Below are 11,257 nucleotides of genomic sequence, written 5' to 3'. Positions count from 1 at the left end.
GAACCGGTACTAAAGGTGCTGGCCGGGCACCAGCATCTTTAGTACCGGTTCGTGGCACGAACCGGTACTAAAGATTCCCAAAGAACCGGTACTAAAGGTCACCTCCCGCCAAGTCATTTGAACCGGCACTAATGGGAGCATTAGTGCCGGCTCATATGCCAACCGGTACTAATGTTTCACATATTAGGTCCATTTTCTACTAGTGAATAATTAAGGTCCACTTTCTAATTATGGACTATCAAGTGTAAAATTAAGGTTGGTGTTGTAGTTGGGGAGAGGAGGTTGTTGTCGAGCGTTGAGGGACCATGACGACGAGAATTGGTGGATGGAAAAGTCCATCCCATTTCACTTCCTCGAGATATAAAAAACATGTTGTTCCATTCTCACGCTTCAACATTTATTTGCAAATCAACTCCACCATTTTCACATTTTTTATGGTTCTAATATTATTGTGAAAATAAATACTACTCAAAGAGTTCATTTTACAAATATGAAGGAACAAGAGACGACAACACAATTCACTTACAAAACACAACTGGTATCAAATCTCCAAATGATATAGCTAACACAACTTCTTCATCAATCTTAACATATGTGGCATAATTTACATTGTATTCACAAAATATAAAGTACAAACTATACTTTAGATACACATGCGAACTATACGTATTTAAAGTAGACACATGATATGTTGCATATGAGGCTCATTCTATGCAGTGGGGTAAGAAGGCTCCATCGCAAGGCCACACATGCCTTTCTTGTCGGGAATGTCCTTCTCCATTCTTAAATAACCGTTCTCGCCCCATGTTGTTCCCCATGAATTCTTCAACAACCAATACTTTGTGCCATCGCTGGTCTTGCCGTAACCAATAGCCGCAATACCATGGTCCAGGTCTGTGCCACAGGAGCCTGTCATCACTCCACCTTTGTAAAATTGGAAGGTCATATCTCCTCCATCTACAGCCACTGAGACGGGTTGGCTTGCGACAGCTTGCATGAGAGCTCCCTCGTTGTTGGCTGGAACATCCTCATAGCTTTTGATGGTTGCGGCACCATTCGTTCCACTTTTGCACTTGTCATCTGCCGCGGTATATGGGTAGTTGGACTCGGTTGTGAGACCGCCATTCTTGATTATGAACTTGAAGGCATCATCCATAAGCCCACCTTCGCAACCTTGGTCTTCACCATGGACATCACAATCCACAAGTTCTTGCTCAGACAACGAGATAAGCTTGCCGGTTTAGAGCTTAACGACGCCCTCTGTAGCAGCGACAGAAGAAAAAGCCCAACAACAACCTACAAATGTTTACGTTTGTGTAGATACTATAAGAGGACATTCTCATTAAAAATTCAAACATATATGCAATATATTATTATCCTAAAAATACTTACCACATTGGCCCTGATCCTTGATGGAGGTGACTGCTCCTTTCGTTCTCCAGTCTACAGTTGCCGGAAGTGCATCGAAACTTACATTCTCATACCTGAATCCGGTAGGCATCCTCCCCATGCTCGGTTTCTACCCCTTGTTAGCTTTTGTCGCCTTGAACTCCTCGTTGGTTAGGCCGGCGAACTGATTGATGCCCAAATAGAACTTGTGGTTCTTGGCATTAAACGACTCGATGAACCCGACATTGGCCTTGAACACCCCGAATCGTTGCGCCTTCTCAACATCATTCTTGTACACACGGCCGTACTGCACCATCCAGCTCTCGTGCCTTGCCACCATCGACAAGTCGTCGCTGAGCTCACGAGCTGCTAGGACCGAACTGCAAAAGCAGACGCATCCAAGGATGCCAAGGATCAAAGCTTTTGGGATGGCCATGTTATGTTTGATGAATTGCTTGCTACTACTAGTGTGCAGTCTGTGCTATGGTTTTGTTTTGTGAATGGTACTTGGTGTCTTATATAGTTGCATGGATGTATGTATTTGAATGTGGGGGATTGAGATGGTCTCCAACGTTGCGGCGAAGTACATTTGGTAGGCGGATAGTATAAAATAAATACATGTGCATATGGCGTACGCTTTCCTTAGCATACGAGAATAATAGACATGTTGTGCTGGAACTTTGGATGTTAGTACAAGAAAAATCAAGTAACCATGATTACAACATATTTTGATACGTCGTACGGACTTAGGTCAATGTGATTGTATGGTGATGCTGACAGGCTTTTCTATCGATCCTATTCCTATGGAGCTCAATATACGTGTTGGCATGAGTACCCAGCAACCAAAAAATGCATATAAAAAGATTAAACCCAAAATTTTAAGCGTAACACTAAGTCTTGGCTTCTATTGATTTACAGAATTGTGAGTGTGTACAAAAAACATCGATAAGATTTCTTGTAGCAAACCAATGAAAACTGATTAGATGTGACCGCTTGCAAAGACGAGTGTGCCACGGGAACGACAAGTTGATTAAGACAACTTAACCTGTCAGATCATCAATTGTTAAGAGAACTATGATTAGTTAATTAACTGATGATAAGTAAATTAATCTTGAGTTCAAACAAGCATTGGTACCCCTGGTACGTCAAGTCCAGGAATAAATATTAATACCGCCGGATATACTTCCCAGCCACGTAGATGGTTTTTTACTCTCACAACTTCGTAGATCATATCTCACTACCCGTCACATATTTTTGGTGGCCATGGTTTGCGGGAGGTCCCCTTCTTAATGTGGGTTGCAGGTGGCTGGGTAGTCCAGCGTTGCAACTCAGGGGTGAGTGATGGTATGTAACACTGCACATACCACACACACACATTGTGCAAAGCGCCAAGTGTTACACGCAACCAACGTGTCCAACACTTATCCCCTCATCCCTTCAGACTTGTAGGCCTAGGAACATTTGGTACGCAAGAAACGAATAAAGGACGCATACGGACAGGTGGGACAGGGCAAGAGAAACGGCAACGGGCAGCCTGAGAGCCAAAGTGAACGCATAGACACACACATATGCAGATGAGACCGGCGTTGGAGAAACGAGCGATGGCCAACTGCCAAGAAGGGACAATCGCACAAAACAATCCGGGGAGCTCACAATGCCCCATTTCTAGCAAACATAATAATTGAAGATATAATTACAAAAGCAAAAAAATAAAATTGTTTTGTTAAATAATGAAATACAACATTTGCCTCAAAGATTGAATTGGTTTATAATTTGAAACTAGGTTTTAAGATATATGCTTTAAACCATAAGCAATGTGTGACGTCAATAATGGGGAGGAAGCATGAAGTGAACTCATCGGCAGCGAAAGTGTCGGCAAGATAGAAGACCTTGGTACGTTGAAAGATTCATGTGGTATGTTCTTAGATTTTCGGTTCTCTTTGATGAAAAGTTAGTCATTACCATCTGTAAAAGGAGAAAATTACTACCTCCATCCGGGTTTACTAGTCCCCATCGTATTTTTGGCAAACTTTGACAACAGATTTGACTAGCAAAATATTAATGCATGTCACCAAATTTTTATTGTTGAATTTGTACTTGAATGTAGTTTCTAATGATATTATTTTTGCTACATATAGCTTATATTTTATTAGTTAAAGTTATGGTCAAATATGACCTGAAATATGAAGGGGATTAGTAAACCAGGACGGAGGTAGTATAACAGTATTCCCAGTAATAATTGGAGTCTGGTCGCCTGAGAGTGGGGTGCCTTCAGTTTTGAAGTTGGTATCTTTCCTCTTTTGTGTCACTTTACGCATGAATCCCACATAATGCATGTGTGGACCACCTCACATCCTACTCTGGATGAGCATATGTGTGGACCAGTAATCACAAAAAAGTGATTTGCAATGTGAAGCCAATGATTTCAGTTGTTGGAGAAAACATGAATTTATGCAGTCAAAATACACATGGGTCCTAGTTTGAAACCGGAGAGTGCTACTTTGCATCCTACTAAGATTTCATATGTTGAAATGCAAGGTGAGAAAAACAGACAGCATTGAACATCACTGACTATTCCATCCTTGTTTTGCTATATTTTTTTTGTAGTCCTATTTTCGTAAGCCTTTGGATCAACATCGAACCACCGTCAACTCCATCTCAATCTAAACCTCGGAACTTAAGAATAATATTTCCTGAGGTTGTACACTTCAAATTCTATAAATTTTAACTTGTTAGAGTGTAATTTATTGGAGTTGAGTTTTAAAAATATCAAAGAAATCGAGATTTAGCATAAAAGAGAACAAGATGGAAGTATCTGAGATTCAGAGAGTAAGACAGATTTCCTTCTCATGCCTTGCACGAAACACATGATGCCAAGATTAACTTCGCCACTCTCACCATATCATAATCTAAATCAACTCGCAAGTCGCAACTAACGAATTCAAACATAACTAGATAGTAATAATCCACAACACAACACGAGGCAGTCGGTTTGATGGACGAGATCAACAAGATCGGAAGGCCCTCTTGCTTTACACGAGGTGCAAAATAAAAACAATCTGGAAGATGGAAGTATCCATGTGATATGGATGTGATGGTTTTTACTAGACATGTGTACAGTTACGAGCATGTATCCATGTCCAGATGGGCACATTGGAGTATTGAGTAAGACATACATTTCAGTATTTAATGGGTGGTGATATTATGGGTTTCTTTTACGTGCAAGGAATGTGTCAATGTGTATGAAATTTTATTTGGAACCACTTAAATTTTGAGCCACTATTTGAAAAGAATTGACAAAACTTGATTAGTCTTTTCCTTGTGCATGATTGATGCGTGCTGCTAAATTATTGTGTCTTTCTATGTGGTTCACTTTGTTTAGATAGAAAATTGTGAAACGAAACAATGGTCACATCCATATACGTGGATAATGTCTTCCCTTACTAGCGGAAAGCTAGTGTGATTGTTGTTGCATTGAAATGCTCTACCATTCAGTTTAAGGATCCATGATGCTAATCGAAACATTTTAACTACTAATCAAAAATTCATAACGGAGACCCACTTCCTAATGTCGATTAGTCAAAGTAAATAATTAATCCATCATGCACATGATCATTAATCACTGTTAACGCCCACTTCCTAATTGTATATCAGCAAAATTAAGTAAAATCATAATGCACGTGAATATCTTAATTAACAAGAGAATGTTGATTAATCATGTACCCGTGCATGCATGATTAGTTGTATATTTTTTTAGCAGTGAGAACTGTGACAGAAAAGAGATACTCTACATGAACACCTTTTGAGCACCCCAAAAAAAGAAGCAATATGTTAAATATATTATTAATCTAAATTTTACTCCCTCCGTTTCTAAATATAAGTCCTTTTAGAGATTCCAGTGCGGACTACATACGGAGCAAAATGAGTGAATCTACACTCTAAAATATGTCTATATACATCTATATGTAGTCCTTATTGAAATATCTAAAAAGACTCATATTTAGGAACGGAGGAAGTACTATATGTTAGGGCGGGAAACTAGCGTTGTTGTTGGGATTAGAGGAGAGAAAGATCAGTCCTAATTCACTATATAAAAATCATTTTGTTCCAACCTCGAGCTTTGACATTTATTTACGAATCAACTATACCCTTTTCACATATTTCTACTCCTAATGTCTGAGTTGGTAGGATTGCGTCCACAGTTTATTTTTGGCTGGTTTATTTTCGTCTGGTTTAGTTTCGTCTCACCTTTCTTCACATGCTCATGTTGATTTTTTCACCCTTTCAATAAAAACTTTCTTAACATTTGCAAACTTTCCTAACTAGGCACGTCACAATCAGGCAAGTACTGATATCACGTTACCAAACAATAAAATCTTATTTTCATGAAAATCAATTCGAAATCCGAACTTTCCTAACGCGTTAATTGTTACCTTTCTTAATCTGGAGTCCATTGTCTTTTGGTGTCGTTAGCCTCGGTCCATCGAAGAAAACCAGCCCACCTCGCACGTACGCCTTCCGATCCTCACCGATTTATTGATATTTTCCTCAGGCCTTGTTCGGTTACACCCCTCCACAAGAGGATTAGAGGGGATTTGAGGAGGTTTTGACTTGCAGGGGATTAAATCCACTTCAATCCCTGCCAAACCCCCTTCGAATCCTTCTCAGCCGAACACAGCCTCAAGGAAAAAGAGACATACCTAACCTAATCCTCTCTCTCTGCCTCCCGCACCGCCGCCGCCGAGCTCCTCCCCCAACGCCTCCCACCGCGCCGTCCCGGGCTTCCTCTCGTGCACCTCCACGCACTGCACCATCCCCGGCTTCACCCCGCGCACTTCCTAGCACCGCGTCGTCACTAGCCTCCCCCACGCACCTCCTGGACCGCCTTGCCCCCGCTCACCTTTCTGCAGAAAGGCGTCGTAGGATGACCACACCACCTTGGCGCCGTCAACTGTTCGTCCCCCCGTGACCTCGCTGGTTCAATCAACCATGGAATTTTTGGGCTATTCGGTCAGTCGTACCTTTGTGTGCTCGATTTTCGCATCTCATGTAACCACCGTGCTTTCTCATCGTTGTTTCTTCCAGTTATTGCATAGGTTGGATTTGGGTCTCTAAGGGCCATCTTCGCACTCTGAAAAGGGATCTACTGGATGCATGACTGTTAAGCAACAAGAGTCATGTACATGTTGATTGGGATTTTTTTGTCCAAAAGGACCCCCGGCCAACGAAATTGTCAAAAAGGACTATGCGTGGATAAATTTGACAAAAAATACCCCCTGAGCCGTGGTGGCAGGTGCGGCAGGCGACACGTGGCACCTGCCGCCACGCCAGGAGGCGGCGGGCCCTGCCGCCACCGCAGGAGGCGGCCACCCAGGCAAATTCCGTGCACTGCAGCATGCCGCGACGGAACGGGGTGGGCCAGGCGGGCCCTGCCGCCACCGCCGGAGGCGGCCTCTCCTCACGCAGTCGCTGGCTGGCCGACAGCCCCTGTTGCGCGCGGGCCCCGCCAGTGGGCCTCGCCGCCACTGCCGGAGGAGGCATCTCCTGGCGCGCTGTGGCCGATAGCCCCTGCTGCGCGCAGGCCGAGGCGCGGGAAAGGAAGGATTCGGCGCTGATTTCCGTGCCTGGCAGCGCTGATTCCGATGCAAACTCCGATGATTCCCATGCTTCGAAAGTTGCTGCTATAGCGGAGGTGACAACACCAAATTTCTTTTGCTTTCTGCCGCAAGTTTCGATGATCTGGAATCGGATTCCTGCCTGCCTGCATGATTTACGCTTCCGTCTGTAGCCGAAGCGACAACACTCAGGCGTGCTTATTTGTACGCGTGATTTCGTGCCGCACACCGAAGAGCATTGATGTACCGGTAATCAGTCTGCTTTTGCTGCTTTTGCCTCAGCGAATGCGGCGGCACTGCGAGAATCGCTCTAACTATTTCTTGAGCGCATGCGACGGCACTGCGGTAATCAGTCACTCGCTACGGGAATCCGATGCTGCGGGAACCTGTTGTGCCGACACTACAGGGATCCTAAAATTTCCCGCCTAATTTCGTCCGTTCGCGCTTATTTTTCGCCATCATTTGTCGTCTAAACCTATAAAAGGAGACACCGAGGCTCTCGTCCAGCCATCCTCTTCTTGCCAACCCCCTTCACATGGAGGTGAATAAGCAGTGTAGTGTAGTGTAGTCGAGATGTCCCATTATCCTTTCGATCGTAGTTTTCACCCTGGGATGAGCAGATGTCTTCTGAAGTTAGCCATTGATTTCAGGATGGACAATAGGATAGTTCCATGGGAAGAACTCACCGGTAGTGACACCATAATGAATGAGTTGGCCTGAAAGGACTTGTGAGGAGGTACGTATTGAGCTTCTTAGGTTGCATGAAAGGTGGAAGCAGGTAGTGGAGCCGAAGAGTGAAACTTTCAAAAGGAGTGCAACAAAGCATCCATTTTTATGTACTGAAGAAAGCAAGAACAATGATGATATCTTCATGTCGCCGCTTTTGGGTTTTGCATCCTCGAAGGGCAAGAGTTTTGCATCGTTCAAGGGCAAGAATTCTGCTTCCTCGAAGGGCAAGAATTATGCATCGACGGAGGATAACGATGATGCCTTCATGTAGTTTTTAAGCTACGTCCTCGAAGGGCAAGATTGTCGTGGTTCTGAACGCTGGATAGAGGGACGTGGGGGACGATGTGTGAGTTTAGTGTCTTAATTTCTGCAGTTTCGTGTAGCTTTATTTTGCAATCGTTTGTATCTTAATTTCTACAGTTTAGTGTAGCTTTATTTCAATACTTAAATGTAGCTTTATTTCAATAGTATGATGTATCTTAATTTCAGTTGTACCGTGTCCTAATGAAAAAAATATTGTTTTACAATAAAATGTAGCATTTTATTTCCCTCCACTAATTATCGAACGTCGTGCAACAAGTACAACAAGCACAAACTAATAATGCAAGTACATCTGAATTTAACGGGATTAGTGCATTTTTATTTCAGATGAATCATTGTAGTCGATGATGGCCACTTGGCTTTCCCTTTGGACCGGAAAGCTCCAAGCAATTAGGTGGTCGAGTTACACGAAGACCACGACCGTACTCCAGTTGGTCTTCCTGTGTGTGCGACTCCTGCATAGGTTGTGGAGTCTATAATCCTTGTTGTGAACCTGATGCGTAATTATAGGCGTATGGTTGCTATGACTCCTCGGGGATAAAAGATGGGCCAATAACGTCCTCTCCGAAGAAATCCGTATCTACTGCGTTAACATTGTCATCATCATAATGTGATGATCCCTGTATGCGTGTGTTGAGGTCAGGTTGGGTGTACTCATCGTCTTAATTTACATCAGGTATGTCCTGCACATAGAAACACTGTAAACAAAAACTGTTAGAGGATAATATGTAATATCACTGTAAATGCATTAAAATGTAAACATGACTACCTGATCAGATCCCTCGCCTGTACTGTCTAGACATTCTACCTGGTACTGGTTTAAATCTGGGACACGAGTCTCCTCAGGCATGGAGATCCCTCGCGTGGAGAGATACAGCTGAGATCCCTTACCTTGAGTGTATGTGTCATATCCTGTGTATGCATATGGGTTTGGGGAAAGATACAGCTCGGGCATCGAATCCAAGCCCATGCCATGGTCCTGTGATGTCTGCCCCTGACGAAGCAGCACTGAAGAAGAGCGATGTAGTAGCAGAGATGAGTCATGTCGTGGCAATGTCGTTGTAGTACTCGGACCCTCCCTGCACTGCCCATGGCTTCTACGCGCCTCGCTCGGTCTGGACGATGGCACCGCACTCGGTTTGGCTGACCTCGGTACTGGCATGTTGTACGCTCCAGTGACAACATCGTCGACTCTACCACATCTCAACTTTGTTAGCAAGTATTTTTTAAAATGTTTATTGAATGACTTAATAGCTTGTCCCCTGGCCGGCATGCTTTCCGGCGCCATCTGCCCTATGTCGTTGGCAGTTTGAAGCTGAAAAATATTTGGTTGTTATTTGGTTGAAATGATTATGAAATGATGGACCTGAAAAAATTACTAGTGATTACCATCCGGTCATGAAACACCTAAACGCTCTTTCACGACACCCATCTTCATGCAGCTCAGGAACCACAACCAGCTATCTTTGTTCTCGCTCTCAACCAGTGTGTATGCAATAGGAAGAAGCTAATTATTTGCATCTGTTGCAATCGCCACCAATAGTGTGCCCTTGTACTTTCCAGTGAGAAAGGTACCATCAACTGATAATATCGGACGACAGTGCCTAAAGGCTTGTATAGTCTGGGCAAATGCCCAGAATAAGCGGTTCAGGATTAGCTCACCCGGGTTCTTTGGGTTTGGACGTTCTCTCCGCCAAACTTGAGTCCCCCTATTAGCACTTGCTATCTGATGAAGCATTCTGGGGACATAAGAATAGGCCTCCTCATAGGTTCCATACAAGTTCTTGAATATATTTTCCTTCGCATGCCTAGCCTTGCTTTAGCTGACAGGGAAGCCAATCTAATCTTCTGCATCTTTTTGCAAAGCCCTAACATTAATGTTGAGACTTCCCTGCACAATCGTTTCCATCACCTGTGCCACATATCTTGCCGTCATATTGCAGTGATTTGGAGTCCCGGTTTGCTCACAGCTATGCTGCACTATTTTTGTGATATGTCATGACTGACATACCCGAGGCTTCAGTCCAGCGAGAACTCTTCCGCGGCAACCTTTCGCGGTGTGGATGCATATGACCTTCAACTCTTTTTTATCAGACTGCTTCACTTTTTGCTGACAGTGGAGGACGATTGCATACTTATTAATTGCTTGGTAAGCAGACTTCTTGTCTATGAAAACCTGCCCAACCTCCAGGCTCCCCGCTTCTAGGCCAGAAACAGAGTGAAATACATTTGTGATGATCATATCCTGTAAAAATCCAGGTTGCAGTGACGCTGCGACCGCCCTCTGGGAAGGAACATCTTCTTCGCTTGACTCGAAAGACGCGGAAGAGTGATCGTCATCATCTAGTGCCTCCAGCAATCCCTCCACGTGGTCACTCATGTCAACGGCCGCAGACCAATATCCTGTGTCATACACATGCTGGTCGCCCGTCGGTTCCGATGGGCCGATGCTAGGGGCCGATGTGGTGGCCAACTCGACCTCACCGCCCCTGCTACTGCATCCAACAACATCAGTGACTGAAATAAACTCCACATACACCATCGGTTGACCAAACACTGGGTTATTGGGATTGCTTGCAACCTCATGTATGACCCCCACGACTGATCACCTATGACAGGCCGCAAACCCCAATGGGCAGCTGTCCCATCATTTTCTCCGTCAGCAACGAATGCCTCCATTGTCAGTTTTTCCCCTGCATCCCTGGGACAAACACCACTCGGATGCACCTTCTGACAGCTGCGTAACCCACGTTGACCATGTCTCTAACTACAACTGTAGTCGACTCGCACAAGGACACATCCACCCCGAAAGGACGGTCGCGTAAGACGTTCCCATAGTACACTACTAAATTTTCATAGTACCTAACCAACATACATGTTTACATTAGTAATTGAACATTCAGTAGTAGTACGATGACAACATTTACATATCATACGACTAAAATAATAATTCTATTTTTGTTACAAATATTCGGTTTATTTTTAGAATCATTTGCTTACAATTTCCGGAGTTGTTTGGGTAACGGGTATTTAGAGATCTATTTTTTTCTCAAACTCGTCTACGAGCGTCACAAACTAAAACTCTGTTTTTTTTCTCTAACTACCCCAAAAATATCCTAAATTGATTCTCGTAACATGCAAAAACTGAGCTTTTGGAAAAACGACTACTAGTAAAAACTAATTTTCTTACAACAGGTTATGAC

This window comes from Triticum aestivum, chromosome 6B (genome assembly GCF_018294505.1).
Source record: "Triticum aestivum cultivar Chinese Spring chromosome 6B, IWGSC CS RefSeq v2.1, whole genome shotgun sequence".
Taxonomy (NCBI): domain Eukaryota; kingdom Viridiplantae; phylum Streptophyta; class Magnoliopsida; order Poales; family Poaceae; genus Triticum; species Triticum aestivum.
This window is presented reverse-complemented; position numbering follows the sequence as displayed.